At 41.3% G+C, this 15,565-nt stretch overlaps 1 long non-coding RNA gene across 7 annotated transcripts in view; it reads right to left on the bottom strand.

The window, feature by feature from the left end:
- LOC104911065 (uncharacterized) overlaps positions 1-15,565 on the bottom strand; it is a 272,623-nt gene that overhangs the window by 61,078 nt on the left and 195,980 nt on the right. Inside the window, exon 5 of one of the 7 annotated variants that reach the window (XR_014883457.1) lies at positions 14,133-14,338. The exons of the other annotated variants lie outside the window; for them this stretch is intronic. This is a non-coding gene — a long non-coding RNA (uncharacterized LOC104911065). The remainder of the gene's footprint in view (positions 1-14,132; positions 14,339-15,565) is intronic. 7 annotated transcript variants of the gene reach the window in all.

Below are 15,565 nucleotides of genomic sequence, written 5' to 3'. Positions count from 1 at the left end.
CGACTTGCTGTGAGCTGCCTACGTTTACAGAAAGCTTTGTCAACTGCCATTTAGTTTATCTGGCAACCTAGAGCCAATCTGAGTGCAGATGCAAAGGAAAAGTTCTGTTTTTTATAAACATTCTCTTCTCTGCCTGAAGTCATATATTCAATGAAGTTGCCTTTAAATAAATAGCAGCATTTATTTTATCTGTTGGTGTTCCTTTAAACTCATCTCCTTATAACAGTATTTTTACTTTTCTTCTTCCTTTCCTAAAACATAATGGATGTCTAGAAACTTGCACTCACGCAACTGAAGCAAGAACATCCTACAAGCCTACAGAGCTCTCTACCTACATAGTTCAACCCTCATTTTTCTCATCTCTCCATACCATACATCTGTGTTTCAGCAGCTTGTAAATCAGTACGTTCCATACAAGGAAATGAACAATGAGTTGAGAAAGAATGCTGCTGTAGCAAAAATTTCTTCTTAATAGATTCTTAAGAGAATCAGAAATGATTCTGGTGGACACAGATCTGTCTGCTCTCTTTATCCTTCTTCCACAATTTTAAGCCTCTCACTCCCTATGTGCAGCTACAAGCTTCCTTTTCTCCACACACATAACTAAATATATTCATATACACACAAGATAGTAATTTTCCCTTCTCCTCTAAACTACAACTTGTTGATTTTTTTAACTACAGCGAACTTTATTAATTGTGGCTTTTCTGAATAGTCAGTAAAACAACTTCACTGGGATTACTTGTATAAATTAAAGTTAAGCACATGTTTAAATGTCTCCTTGAATGTGGATGTATCTGTTTTCAATGAAAGAGTAAAAAAAGAAATAACAAAATTGGTCTGTCTTAATCTGGAAATCTGAATTAACATGGAATATGGCCAGTTTTTAGCATAATTTCCTCTCAGCTTGTTCCTTATTTTCTCTTCCATTCCTTTTCTGTTTGATCTTTTGAGTTATTTTCACCCTTTACTCTGTCATTTTAAATCCATCATGCATGTCATCCACGTCCTTGTGAGGACTCTGTCTCAGATAATGTGCTATGTGGCTTTTAATATACGGGCACACATGCACATAAACACACACATACATTCTTGTTTCTTCACTTATATGTTACGAATGCTTGCAATATTTTTCCAGCTGTTTCTGTGAACTCAATGTGCTTAAATGTAATGAATATCATATTCATTAAAAAACAATCATAACTGAACATGAGCACATTTAATACACGTGCATTAAAAATATTTTCCTTTAAAGGTGAGCTGCAAAGGGAATTGAGGCAGGGAAATAAATCCTCCTTCCATTTTTTTTCTTATTTAGCACATGCAAGTATTGCCTGCAATGTTCCACTCTCTCCCTCTTCTCTCATCTCTGTCTTCCTGATATTTGGAAAGCCTTTCCTACAGCAAGAGCTTTGCCAGGTTCTCCTTTCTTATGGGCAGAAACTAAGACTAGTGAAAAGGACAGCACCAAGTGCAGTGTGTTCCCCAGGTGCTGATGAGTGTTTGGAGGTCTGTAGGAGAAGGATCATATATTAATGTAGCAAAATCAATCTAAACTAATTTCATTGTGCTGGCAAGAACTGTGCGCATACAAAATCTTGAGATACAGAACAACAACAATGAGTATATTAAAAAGATCAAGCTGTGAGCTCTTTCAAGCTTTCATTGTAAATCATCAAGAAGTGATGAAAAGCATACATGTAATAAAAATAATCATTTGCAGGTCACTTTTAAATGATGTGACAAATGCAGTCTTATCTATTGCTGAACTAGAGGACTCACACTCTCTATCAGTCATTCCCTTTCTCCTCACAGTCTCCTGCACTGTGCCTCTTTTACACCTTTCCTTCTTCCTATCAACTCTTCCATCTTGTCTGCTTCCTTCATCTCTCAGACTTCTGCAGGAGAGCTTGCCAGCCCTCCTCAGGGACTAGAAGCACAACAATCTTTCCCTAACAAAATTCTGGCACTTCCTCTTGACATTTCTTCTGCAACTTGGAAGCAAAGCATGTGAAAATGAGAAATAATGGGAATAAAATTCAGCTGACATCTTTGGAACTTCAGAAGGACCTTGGGCTGAGTGCTGAGAGAAAGGCATGGCCCTGTCTGAATGCAGCACAAGCAAAGAAAATTCAGCATCTGAAACCCTGGGGGAGATTATGATGGCTGCCATTAAGTGAATGGAGCCCTACCGGACTGGGCATCCAAGCAATCTGTGATAATATTCATTCAGATAATTCTGCTGGTGAGACATGACTCATCACGCTGCAATAGATACAGCCAGCAGGAATCAAAAAGTCCTGGTCAGGAGACCAACACTCGTTTCCATCTAAATCACTGCTTTGCCATTGTTACATCTTTGTTTCTCTTCACCACCTTTCTGAAACGTTTGCACGTAAGTTGGAACTTTTTGAAGATTGCTTAACGCAATCTGATCTCTACTTTAGTTCGGTTCTGTAGGCACTTCTGTAACAGAAATAAATCATCAACAGTGATGTATCACTGGTGAGCTCTAAAACATCTTAGAGAACTATAAACACACTGAAATTTCTTATATGTTCCAGCAAATAAATATGTGTATGTGTATTTATTTGCATACACACATGTACCTGTGCATGTCTGTGCATGTGTGTATACATACATATCTGGCTCTAAACAAAAAGTATACCAAAACTGAAGGAGAGCAGAACATAAATAAAGTCTGAATTACGCTTTTTTTTTTTTTTTTTTTAATAATAATAGGGCATGATTCTCATTTCAAAATGTCATTTGTTTCAAAAATTGCTATAGTCAGTCAGAAGGATCACAGAATCATTATGGTTGGAAAAGACCACTAAGATCACCAAGTCCAACTCTCAACCCATGCCCACTGACCATATCCCTCAGTGCCACATCTCCATGGTTCTTGAACACCTCCAGGGATGGTGAGTCCACCACCACTTCCCTGGGCAGCCTGCGCCACTGCATCACCAGTCTTTCTGAGAATAAAAGTTTCCTAATATCCAACCTGAATCTCCCCTTGCACAACTTAAGGCCATTACCTCTCATCCTAATGATGCTAATGGATGCTAATGGATGGAGTTGTACAACCCTTTACTATGAAAGAGAGAGTTAAATATGTTACTGACTTAAGCTACATCTTAAATGCTGCTCTTTAGCCAAGCTCATACAACAGGGCACAAACCACATGAGCAATAAGCATCATACATGCACATTCTTCAAAGCTTCATGCCCTGATAAACATTGCTGATAAAATGCAGATACCAAATCCCTCCAAAGTAATGCAAATAAAATCTGTAGTCTAAGAGGCCAGCTCTGCTCCCTGTTCCAATAGTGAGAACTCCAGTGATTGCCTTTTGTGCTGGGAAAGGATGTGCTTCTGTCTGTACCAGAAGGGCTGCATAGAGGTAGGGTCACGAAGCAGAAAGTTGCTGTCCTGCCAGCCTAACACTGCGGCCAGCTCTAACAGGAGCTGTGCAATGGTGTTCCTGGTGGGGTCAGGGGGACACAGGCCATATGTTGAGTTCTTAAAGTTGTAGTTCAGCAATGGAAATCACATACCTCAGCAACAGTGGGTATTTTCTGATCAATGTAAATGGAGTCAATGCTGGAAAGAATCTGAACTTGGCTCTATTGTCTGGAAAAGGGTCATTTGCAAATTCTCCTTGTTTTCTAATTGCTGATCTGCTTTGTTCCTGTCACGAATGATTTCTGCAGTGCAAAAGAGGCAGTCACTCTGTGGTGCTTTCTGTGGGACTTCTAGCTGCTTCCACAGCAGGTAGGATCACAGGTCACTTATGAATCACAACACTTAGGAAAAAATGAGAATTGTTTCTGCAGAATGAAATTTGCCTACTCCCCCAGTGCCATAACTCAATCACTTTCAGGCTCCATGGTCTCAGGTTCTATAAAAAGAATTTTATTTGTTGCTGAAAAAATTTATGACCCTCAGTAACTTAATGCAATTTCAGTGTATGAGACCCAGCAAAAACTGTAAGAACAGGAAAAAGCAAAGTGTAATTAGTGAAGGGTTGTACTTGACATTATGTCTATTCATTAAACCAGAAGTGGCAGCTAAAACGAGAACCATGCCAGCCACACAGCTTTGTGTAGTTACGAATTTGTGGCCTGGTTCTGGGTTGTTTTTGCCACTCTCCTCCCGATTCCTCACATTTATCCCACTGTCAGAACATGCCTGTTGCTCCTGCTTTCTTCTCTCACGTTTCTTGTCCCTTTCCCCATTGAGGTCACACTTGTACACCCTCAGCCAAAACCAGGGCCACCTAATGCTGAGGGATGCCATGTCGCTATTCTTCACAACAGCAACTTGCCCTGTACAGTCAGATGGGTGTCCACAACTAACAAATTTAAGCCAGATTCAGAAAAAAGCAAGCCTGTTGTTCCCCTCCAATACTTCTCACGTGCACTGTAAAAGTCCTCCAGGAAGCACCAAGTTAGTGCAGGACATCTGATGAGATCACAGCGTGGAGCACGCTTGGCTGCAGCCATTACAAAACCTTTAGCATCTAGATGTCAAGGGGTTTGCTTGTATTTTTTTTGGTGACAGCTAGTGCAGTACCTGCCAATTGACACTGCTGGTCCTGGTGACAGCCAGGAAAACCACCACAGTGTGTGGCCATCCTACCCCAACACACACCTCTGGCATGGTCCTGGAGTCCTCCTCATATGGTGATAAACATTGATTTATATTGTAGAAAGGTTTATAGGTATCAGCCTCTTGTCCCCTGCCTTTGCCAAACCAATGATGGAGTCATACCACTTAGGGGCAAACTTGCAAATGAAGGCTTTCAAGGTACAACATATGCAGCTGTGTGAGCACCCATATGCAGGCAGAAGGACTTTTGCACACTAACCGTGTAACAGTGCACAGATCCATTTGGGTATTTTACTGCATCACTCTTTAATGACATTGGCTGATACCACACTGGTATCACTCATGCCAATGAATACTGCTATTGGTAGCCTGAGTGGTATGGAGCTGGCTGAGCAATTCACAGTGGATTGTTTACCCACAGCAATTTAGCTTTGTTGCTTTCAGACATAGCACACAACCTTTCACAGCACAAAGCCAAACAAGCAAGGAACATTTCACAGCCAGAATTATCAGACTGACACACTATATCAATATTTCTAACTCCCTGTGACGGTTACCTACTTTTTTTTTGCTCTTTTTTTTTTTTTTTCCTTTGGCTTAAATACTTACAAAATATTACTTTTGCACATAGGGAATAGGCTTAACTTAGGTAACAGAAGAGAGGTTCTTGGCAGATCAACTGCTACTGTGCTTGGTGCTGATCAGACTAACGCCATGGCCTCCATCAGAGACAGCAGTGTAATCCTTATGGTCATCAATTTACTTACTGAGAAAGTTCACATCTTCCAGCTAGCAGCAGCTGTGCTGGTGATTTCTTTGTTACCTGGTGCGGTGCATTTAAAGGAGTACGCTCAATAGCCTTTTCCCTTTTCCCTAAGACCTTCAGTCCCTACTGGGAATGGGCAACATTTTCAAAAGAGCCTAGAGCCTATTTTCCAGAACGATTTAGTCACAGACTTCCACATGAGCTCACACATCCCACCGCTGGGCTGTGGTTACACACAGATTTCTCCAGGACTCCGAGTTGGCATCAGCAGGCGATGCCCACTGTGGCTGCTGCCACCCCTGTGTGCAGAACAAGGAGGGCAGTGTGGGGACTGGTGCTGGGCACTGGCAGCACGACTTGCTGCAGCCAGATTGCCACAGAGAGGTGTTTGTGGAACCGTGGCCTCCAGCGCTCCTCTGTGAGAAAATAACTGTTCACAGAGCTCCAGCCTATCATAGCGAGGCCAATTCTAATGCCTGAGTTCTAGTGACAGCCCAGGTACCATCCCATATCACCTCTGGCAGGTGTCTAGATACACCTTTAGATGCTTCCGCTTGCGTTTGTCTCACTCGCTGGTGGAAATAGTGCTGTTCACCTTCCACATAGTTAAGTTCCATTAATTACTGTGTTTCAATGGAGAATGAAAGCATAAAAGCACCTGGAGATGGACAGCCTCCGGCTAACAAATCCTGGCCCCTCAAGGCTTTGCCTACTGCAAACACATTATCTGAAGGCCATAAATCACCAGCTTATTATGTAATGGTCAAGGCATTTCATAGACAAAGATGCATTTCACAGAGAGTATGGTTTTAATAAACAGGCAGCCTTTCAGCAGCTAGACGGGAATAAGCCAGTGATCTCAGCCCAGTTCCTGCTGGAAAGGCAGTCCCAGCACAAACCCACCAGCACAGCCATCAGACTGCACGCACTCTGCCCTGGGCTGGCCCCAATGGCAGCACTGCCATTGCCCTTAGCAGGCTGGGAAAGCCCATAGGGTGAGGTATCACAGGATCTCTGTGGGATCAGGTGTGCCCAGCCCCAACTGCACCCAGGGTTGTGCTATCCAGGGGTGCCCAGATGTGCACAATTAAACTCAGACATTTCATTAATCCGTCTTACATGCTACCATTGGTAAACTGAGGGGTTCGTTGGCTTGGCTGAATTTAGACCTGAACTCACATGTGCTAGGCATGCACTTCTGAAATGCAATGAGAAATATTCATTATTCTTGGATAGAGCTGCCTTTTAGTTCTGCAGTTATAGCAGCTGTCGTCATTTACTGCATTAGCAAGCACTGTTTCTGTGAATTTATATCATCGTATCCTGGAGCTCTTTGCCAGCAATATGCTTAACCCACTGCTGCAAAATAATCCCATATATATTGGCTACATATTTGAGATATTATGATTAGACTTTTTTAGAGGGTGTTAGGCATTATTTTTATAAATGTGGTATGTGTGTATGCACAAGGTTTTTACAATCAACCTTAAAAAGGAAAGAAATATATTCTCATTTTTTACCTTACACTTTGACATGGCTTCCACCAGCCTCTCATAGCCACGCTGTTACTGTAAAGTACTTATCATTATTATTCTAAGAGATTTCCCACTGCCTATCAAATCTGTCGTTGTAATGGAATAATAGGTGATAGAATCTGAGGATGTCTGATGAGATCAGAAGGCTGACAGGTCTGTACATAAAAGAGAGATGGGGATTAGCAAGCAATCTTCCTACAGTCAGCAGTTCCAAGCCATGCAGTAACCTTGTCCTTCCTACAACGACATCTTCTATACATTAAAGAGAATACTTAGAAGAAACCTCTGGTCAAAACATCTTCAATTTCAGTTGTTATAACTACACGAGAAATTTTACTTTCTTTTTGTACAACTTTTACACCGCAAAAGCCTCAGTCTGCAGAGGAAAGTGTTTTGTTCAAACAAAGAAAATAACTTATATTCCAGCAGAAACTGCAGTTTCAAGCACAGACAAAATTTTTAAGGCAAATTCATTCTAAAAAATAATTTCATAGAGGAGTATGAATCGTACCAATATAGAATAAATATAGATAGAATAGTTAAATAAATAACAGAACAGTTAAATAAAATGGTACATGTGACTACAATTTGAATGGGAAGAAATAGATTTGGGAACAGCGTGTTTCTAACTCCTTTTGATAACCCTTGTAGAGTGCTGATACACAATTCATGCACAGGATACAGATGTTCCCTGCTGGGTCTTATCCACTGAAGATATAAATCTGCCAGCACAGCTCCCGCATCAGCCACAGTTCCAGAGCTTGTCCCTCAAGTCAAGTTATAGCAGCTGGTGTTCAGTGACAGAAACTGATGTGCCAGCCAAAATGGCAGCCCGCAGAAACACCCAGTCATGAGACTACTGCAAGGTTTCTTATAAAGCTCTTGTCATATTTACTGAATCCACTGTGAGCATATTAGACTATATTTCCCCACTGAGGGCTGGAAAACTTACTTTTCCTCTGCTACTGAAATCCAAAGATCTCTGGGACTGGGGATGCTACAGATCTGCACTGTGGATTTGGTACTTGAAGATGAGGATAGATGCTTTATTCAGCAAACAGATTGCACCTTTCAGGTAGTTTCTTAATGCGTGTGTTAAGGGACAGTATTCTAGCTAGTTTTCCTGCTATTTCCCTTCCTCATACCATTTTAATGAGCCATTTATTTGACAAATGAGAAGGGAGTCCCTACTGAGCTCAATGCACAACTCTATCTGCTTGAATTTCCTGTGTGCCAACACTGATTCAACTCAAATACACATTCCAAAGGGCTGGCAGAGAGTCTCTTGGGCATCACCCAGCAAAACAAATACAGGAGGTGAAGGTATCCTTATTTCCGATCAGCCTGCATTTGCTCTCTCTAGATCTGCATAGCTGAGCCTGGATAAGGTTGTGAATGCACTCTCATAAGCCAGAATGCATGGACTCTGCTCTGATCAGCATTTTAGGACTAGTGTAGTGTCTTAGCAAACTGAAGTTGACTTGTTGACCGTCCTGTGCTCAGAAGACTGTTGACTGCCACCACCATTGTAACTGAGATTTCTAACTACAACCAGCAGAACTTCTCCATGCACCAGTGTGCCAAGAAAGCAGAGATACTCCTTCTAACAGTTACTCCTTGAGGGAGGAGGAAATGAGGGAGAGGGAAATGCAGAGAGAATCACAGCTACTTTGCACTACTGACTTGGCACGTGTGGCACTATCACCAGCTGGCAGAGCCTTGCTCCTAGGGAAACGCTGTGGCCACATCTCTCAGAGCTCAGTGACAGAATTTAAAAGTATACAACAAAGCACAGAGGTAGGAGTGAGTACAGTAAAACTAATCAAAGGGCAAAAAATATGCTGCTATATTTATACCAACTTCACTGCAGGTTACTTAGCTCCCTTCCAGACTGGATCTCCCATTCAGAGCAAACTGTTGTAACAGATTTTCAAGAACAATAACAGTCTGAGCCTGTGAAACACTGAGTGCTTGAGTTCAGGGAAAGTTGTGGATGCTGCAATTAGTCTTCTAGATAAACAAATCCTAAGGGATGTTCCCGCCCGGCATTTAGCGTTTTCAGTGAGTTACAGTATTGTCTTTTGGAAAAGTCTTAATTTGTCCTTATTTGGAATGGAAAGAGCTTCTGTCTACAAAACTGCTTTGATATTTTTAATTTATAAGCTATTAAAATCAAAGCAGAGTGTTGCATCACAATTAAGTGCTTCCTGAAAGAAAAATCTGTCACCAAGTGAAGAAGATAGTAATCACTGAACGAATGAACTGAGGTTATAGACACTCTCCGGTCCCTTCAATATTTAAGTAGAAAAAAAGTGTTTTGAAAATAAAGCAGTTTCAGAAAAGTCTTGGCAATAACTGATGGTTTTCAAAGCAAACCATGTGATACGCCTCAGCAGCAGCTCTCTAGCTGCTTCAGAGCCCAGTACTGCTCTACTGTATATCCTGCTTCCTGGAATCATCTCAGCTTACTTAAAGGCATCCACCATGCCTTTTACTTACGTTTCATTTGTAAGCGTGGAGAAGCACAAACCATTTGCAGTGTGATCCCCAAATACTGTGCTTATCTAAAAGCACCCTTAATTTTACGTAAAAGCCACACCTTTAGCACCACAGATCTACTCACCATCTATACATTCAGTCCCAAACTGAAAGTTATGCATGTTCTTGCTAACCTAGTTTTATGCCTGCGTGTGTTTTTTTTAATAATAGGCCTAAATCCATATTAATGATCCAAAGAGTGACCAGGCCTCAGCACCTTTTGTCCTCTATACATTAACTATCCAATAATCAACAGTAGCTGTCCTGTACTCTGGTATCTTTGGCCTAATTCAGAGGGACAGATATTTATCATCACCCTTGAATTGAGTGACCCATTCTGACAGGTCGACATCCTTATTTATGTAACAATGTCATAGACAGTAACTGCTAATGAGTGGAGTGACACAGAGGTCTGTTAGATGGAAAGGCAGAGGAAAGCTGAAAAGGGCATGAGGGGTTAATGGGACTTTTCTGTTCCAGCCTCCTGGGATGTGTAATTATGTCCTAATAAGAAATGAATGTATTGATTAGATTAGTGTGCAATTGTGTCCGTGCGCACACGTACAGTGCCACATGCATATAGTCAGTAATTGTGTGTGCCTGTTTTTTTCAGTATGTGTTTTTAACGTAAAGTATCTTTGTCTTTTGGCCAAAACCAGGCAGTGCACTCTCACAGTCCTCCTCTTGTCCTCACTGGGGCAAACTTCTTGTGAGTCCAAGTGGAGTTTATCTGAGTAAAGGCTGAGCTTAACTTCAGTAAACACCAAATAAGGGCTTCAGGATTAGGTCCTCGCAAACAAATGACTTCCTATTTGCATTGTTTGGTACAAAAACCCACCATCACTTAAAGGAGCAGAAAAGCAGCCACTGCACTGTAAACAATAAGCGTTGTCTGCTTAGAAGACCATCCACTGCACAAAGTAGGCCATGCTCATCCCTAGCTAAGTCCTCCTCTATCAGTCTGCTTACAGTAAAGAGGAATTTGGCCCAGCATTCTTTCTCATCAAGTAAAATATGTTCTCTGACAGGTCAAGGAAAACATCCTTCACACGCTCACAAAGACCCAATTCTCCGCTGCATCTCCTAAGTGTGTGCAATCTGAACTTGAGGGCGAGTTCCCTTGATGGGAAAGACACAACAGTAGAGAAAAGCAGGGGAGGGGGAAAAAAAAGTAAAGCATGTCTGAAAATCAGAGCTCAGGAGGCAAAGGAATGCAGCTGATAGCGTTACTCTCGCCTGTAGTGCCTTACTGATGCTGATAGGGAAAGACAGAAGAACTGTAGCTTTTCATACCTTATAAATACTGCACAAACTCCAGCTACGAACATAGCCTTATATGTCCAGTAGGCCTGCATTTGATGTTTGAGTAAAAAAAAGGAACAACCAGGGTTATCCAGTAGGAATAGACTTTTTGGGTCACAACCTCAGTTCCTTGTCCCTGGGATAACGAAGGCCATAGAAGCAGCATGCAGAAGCCTTTGATAAATGAGTACCTCTAGTTGCATGCTGAAGAAATAAATTACTTTCTAGTGACTCCCTCTGGAAAGAAGCAGCATTATTAGGCTCTAGTGGGATTTCCTTCTATCCCACTCTTGACTAGGACCTTTGTGAGGCAAAGGGGGAAAAAAAGGAAAGCTGAATTCATTAGTCTGAGAGGGCTTGCTTTACCCAACTGTAATTTTTGTGCACTGTGGCTAGGATTCCAGACGTAACATTCAGGAAAGGCTGTATTACAGCGATGTAAAAAAGTACTTACTGGGCAAGATTTCTAAACATTTCTGAAATGCTTAACCTACTTAGTATAAGAACGCACTGTAGAGTCAGTGTCACAGGAGAAGCACCCCTTGAAGACATGTTCTGAGTAATCTAGATTTTTTTTTTTCTGAAGAATGAAAGATGGTAGGTATAGGTATGGAAATGCAGCACTTGCAACATGGAGATCACCAGAGCCCTAAAGGCTAACGATTACTGAGAGATAGCACCACAGCTAAATACAATTCCTTTCCATTGCCCAATATTTCTACTTCAAATTTTCCCATTTAGGAGCCCCAAGGAGGCATTTCTTAAGTGTTTTAATTTATAAAATATTTTAAGGATCATATTTTTAAAGGAGACTAGAGCTAAAATGCAGGATGGATCTAATTCTGAAGGTCCACCTACTCAAAATTGCCTTCAGGAGTGAAAATAGAGAGAAAAAGCCCTGCTCTGGCAATGAATGTAGTAGTTTTATCACTGACTTCAGTAGGGCTGAAATAGCATCTGAAATGAAAGCACTGGGGAAGGAACAGCCTAATAAACTCATGGCATTTTCTTCCACTTAACATATGTAGTTAAAGCAAGTTCAGTATCCAGAGTGAATAACGGAAATACCCTCCGAAGGAAGAATGCTGTAGTTCAAATGCAGGTCTGAACAGCAGATGCAGAGAAGTTAATTTTTCAGTGACTGCTGTCCCTTTGACTCTTAATAGTTGAGGGTGAGTTTGCATTTGAACTCAAACAAAACTGATTTTCCTATTATATTGATGGGAACTGTGTAATGCAATGCTTCATCATCAACTGGCTGATTTATTTCAAAGGGCAACTTGATGCAGCCAAATTGGAGCAAGGTAGCCCAAACTGAGCAGAAATATCCTTCCCCATCCCATTTATTAGTGTCAGCATCAGCATAAGCTTTTCTCCTTAATGGACCAATCTTTCATTCAGGCCATAGAAGATCCTGAGAAAGTTTTCCTCGTTTCTTTATATTTTGCCAAACTTCTAAGTGAGCTCCTAAAAACTTATTGAAAGAGCATTACTCAGTCTGACACATTCCATTTATTTCAATATGGTGACAAAGAGGGAAGATCTAGTTAAAAATATTGCAATAGCCTTATGGGATACTTATGGGTTTTTTAAATGTAATACATCACAATAGAATACTTTGTTTTTGTAGAAGGGCATTCTGTATTCGCCAAAAAAGCTGCTGACTTAATCATTAGTTATGATGAGAAGAGATTTAGTGCTCTCTTTCTTTACACTGTCAGTGAGAACAATGTCTATGAAAAAGCCTATGCTTCCCATTATAAATCACTATAAGCTCCATGAAAATTTCTCCTCTACCCTGGGGTTTAAGTGAGCAAATACTCGGTCATGCAGAATCCCAATAGTAGCACTTCATGCTTAGCTCTACAAGTTTATGAAATGCTATGGTTCACTATAAGTCCAGGCGCTACCCCTGCATGCAATTGCCATTGTGTAGCAATTTATGTATGGCTGGTCTTTGATGAAATACCTACTAGTTTTCCTCTCTTCCTTGCAGGCTGTGTCTATTTTCAAAATGCTTTAAAAATGGAACACAAACATTTATCAACGTTTATCACTAGACTACATTTTAGAAACAATGTACCCTCTACTTCTTCATCTTCAAACATTTAGAGGAAACCATCTCAGATCTTATTTAGGGTAAGCAAGGATTCAAAACCAAGGCCATTCAAAACAGAAATAGTGTACATATGCTTCCTTTCATTGAATAAGGAATATTGTACTAAATCATCATAAGAAGACAAATTTAACTTTAAATGGTTTGAAGAGAAGTTCTGAGATTTATAAGCCACTCTCAATATAATTTGTATTAAGAAATACCCAGAACTAAGTATCCAGGTTTAGAAACCTTAGACTTTCATTGCCTTGCTATTTTCCCTCCTCCCCCTTATTCATAGTCACATACACTGACTGAATTTTATTGTATGCTTCGTAAAGAAAAAAAAGACTCTTTTTTGAGCCTTCCACACATCCGAAAGCATTTTTTTGTTTGTTGGCCTAAGGTGACAGCATTTTCTGTATTTCCTCGTTTATCAGAAGCCTAACAAAATGTTCTGAAGAAAGGAAGCCAGCTCACTTTTCCTAGGTCTTAGTGCCTTCTAACATTTAAATTCATTCTTATGTTTTTTTTCTTATTCATTGCTTTTTCTGTTTCTTGAAGAAAACATTCTTATTTCAGGAAAGGGAGATATTGTTTGTGTCACGCCAACAAACCGCTTCAGTCTCCTCCTTTTCCGGGTCTAATGTTTTGAGCTTTATTCAAAATTCCTACCACTGGGCTCAATTTTGAAAGGGAGGACTTTGATTGAAAGTTCTCAGCCACCCACACTGGACCTGAAAGGCCACTAGAAATAGCCCTTGTCTGCTTCATTTCTCAGGAACCAGAATAGACACATTCCCTCTGGTCTGCCCTCAGATATGGATTTGGCTCAGTAAGCAAATGTCAGCTGCAGAAGCAGCTGGCTGCAGAACAGTTTTTGTGGAAACTGAGAGAGCATGTGTCCTCTGAAAAGATATAAAACCATTTCACTAATTTATTATTATAATTTTTTATTTATTCTGAATGAACTTAGAAATGCACAAGAATCACTGCCTAAAGTCAAATCCCTATCCATCCTTTGATTTCAGCTTGATTGTTGACATTATTATTGCAAATAAAATTAATTATAAATTTATACTGTAAAGTTGTTTTTTAGATATCTGCGAGACCCCTGTACTACGCTGTATCAAGATAAAAGCAGAAGCACTGTAGATCTCTGGCAATTGTAGATCTCACAGCTCCTAAAGCTATATGCTGACAAAAGGAGTTTGATTTTCACATAAAAGAAAGGTGTGTCTTAACCTTAACAGGTAAATAGTACCTAAAGATGTTACCTACCTTAGCTGCCTTACTGATGTCTGAGTTTCCAAGCAGACCAAGGCTCTAGAGGCAGGAGCTGAGCTAGTCCTTGAAATGGGCTGAAATCCTGCCAGGGAACAGGGGTAGTGCCAATGATGGCGTCCCAGCTAGGCCTCCCACAGGAGTTACTGGCACAGCCTCCCTCTTGCTTCTGTGGGGATGAGTTCTCCAAGACAGACCTGACCCTGTACAAAGATAAAGAGTGGCTGATTAAAACGCAACATTTTCCAAGAAAAGAAGAGAGTTTTTATGTAAGTAACTTCACCATTTACATACAAAGCAGAGGTTCCGGATGAGGTTCAACAAAAGCAAGTGTAGGGTCTTACACCTAAGGACGGATAATTGCATGCACCAATACAGGCTGGGGGATGAGCTGCTGGAGAGGAGCTCTGCAGAGAGGGACCTGGGCGTCCTGGTGGACGACAGGTTGGCCATGAGCCAGCAGTGTGCCCTCGTGGCCAAAAAGGCCAATGGCATTCTGGGATGCATTAAAAAGAGCGTGTCCAGCAGGTCGAGGGAGGTGATCCTCCCCCTCTACTCTGCCCTGGTAAGGCCTTATCTGGAGTACTGTGTCCAGTTCTGGGCTCCCCAGTACAAAAAAGACAGGGATCTCTTGGAAAGAGTCCAGCGGAGGGCCACAAAGATGGTGAAGGGCCTGGAGCATCTCCCCTATGAAGAAAGGCTAAGTGAACTGGGTCTGTTTAGCCTTGAGAAAAGACGACTGAGAGGGGACCTGATCCAGGTTTATAAATATCTGAGGTGTGGCGGCCATGGTGGTGAGGCCAGTCTCTTTTCAGTGGTACGTGGAGACAGGACAAGGGGAAACGGACATAAGCTGCAGCATAGGAAGTTTCGCACGAATGTGCGTAAGAACTTCTTTACGGTGAGGGTGACGGAGCACTGGAACAGGCTGCCCAGGGAGGCTGTGGAGTCTCCTTCTCTGGAGATATTCAAGTCTCGCCTGGACGCCTACCTGTGCGACCTGGTGTAGGGAACCTGCTTTGGCAGGGGGGTTGGTCTCAACGATCTCTAGAGGTCCCTTCCAACCCCTACAATTCTGTGATTCTGCGATTCTGTGAGGTGAGGCCCAAGTATGACTCCATCATGGATTGCCAGAACCTCAGACTAAACCCACCTGGAGCTTTGAACAAGACCAAAACTCTCCAAAATTCTTGGATGCATCAAATTCTCCACTGATCAAAATAATTAGCATTTGCAGTACTCCTCCCTCCTCACCAGTTCTGCAATCCCCACAAACAATCAAGTTAGTTAGCCTTAATTGTACTTTGTAGATGTGTTCCCAATTCCATCTAGCCTTGCTAAATAAAGTTTTTACTTTCCAATACTCACTAGGATTGATGAAATTAAAGCTAAAATTACACATAATAAAATGTACAAAAATGTAACAATTG

Source organism: Meleagris gallopavo, chromosome 5, assembly GCF_905368555.1.
Source record: "Meleagris gallopavo chromosome 5, MGAL_WU_HG_1.1, whole genome shotgun sequence".
NCBI lineage: Eukaryota > Metazoa > Chordata > Aves > Galliformes > Phasianidae > Meleagris > Meleagris gallopavo.
This window is presented reverse-complemented; position numbering and strand designations above follow the sequence as displayed.